A 1143-nucleotide genomic window follows, 5' to 3' on the forward strand; every position below is an offset into this window, starting at 1 on the left:
GTTAATAGGGGGAAAATTATGTTCACGATCAAGTGCTCTTACGTTACATATGTTAGTAAGGTTAATGGAAGGGGGGGGGGGAAATAAGAAATAATAATGTTTAACTTTCAGAATGAAACAAAAGACGACAAGCAGTCTTACATTGAACCGTGACGTTTCTGTGATCTTTTATTTGGGAAGGTATAAGATGGAAAAGATTAACACCTTGATGTCAGTAGAAGTCACTATGTAGAGAATTAAAAAATTCTAAACAGTACATATCGGGAGGGAGTGGGGGCACTGAGTCTTATATGGGAAGCTGCTCACCCCACTCCCCATGGATGCGCCCCAGCATTGGGCCAGGAATCACATTTTTCATTCCTCGTGTTAACCACGTTCTAATCATACTTGAAATAAGTGTTAAACTTAACAAGAAGTACTATGTAGGTAATATACAACATTTTAACACTTTTTTTTGTTGTTTCTTCTGCAGGGACCCGAAGGACCACCTGGAAGACCTGGGTTTCCAGTAAGATTTTTTCTCTCTCTCTCTTATAGCCGTTTTGAATTTGAGTTTTAAAAATTGGATAGCGTGATTATAAATTTATTTTGTTACAATCGTCGTAAATATAGGTGAGAGATCGATTCATGGGATTTTTAGGTCGTATAGAGAAAAATTATCACATTTTAAATAACACTTTAATCAGTTGTTTCGGTTCTACTATAGTATACGGTCTGCCGGGATGTTTACACTTTAATCAGTTGTTTCGGTGCTACTATAGTATACGGTCTGCCGGGATGTTTACACTATAGCGTGCGGTCTATTTTTATGATATATAAAATTATAGTTTCTTTTCTCTTCAATGACTCTACCACATTGATGATAAGGTCCTGCTTCTTGTGGTGCGTCCAGAAGATTATCTTCACGTAACAATGTCTTCTGTCAAGATCAATCTTCTGTAGAACTCTTCCAGCAACACTGTCAGTAGCACCAAAATATTTTTCGAAACTGATGTTATCTTAACTTGAACTCTAGAACGATACTAATTTTTTTTCTTAATCATTCCCACTATTATATTCTACATCACTTCAGGTCAGGTATTAATGACCTCATCACTTGTGACCATGGGTGATTGCATACTATACTAGCAGTGTCGTTCCTCT

General features: G+C 36.8%; 1 long non-coding RNA gene across 1 annotated transcript in view; it reads left to right on the top strand.

The window, feature by feature from the left end:
- Nucleotides 1–1143, top strand: part of LOC111083765 — a 6869-nt gene that overhangs the window by 1074 nt on the left and 4652 nt on the right. The window contains exon 2 of the long non-coding RNA XR_002609234.1: nt 473–508. This is a non-coding gene — a long non-coding RNA (uncharacterized LOC111083765). The remainder of the gene's footprint in view (nt 1–472; nt 509–1143) is intronic.

This window comes from Limulus polyphemus, unplaced genomic scaffold, assembly GCF_000517525.1.
Source record: "Limulus polyphemus unplaced genomic scaffold, Limulus_polyphemus-2.1.2 Scaffold11104, whole genome shotgun sequence".
Lineage (NCBI taxonomy): Eukaryota > Metazoa > Arthropoda > Merostomata > Xiphosura > Limulidae > Limulus > Limulus polyphemus.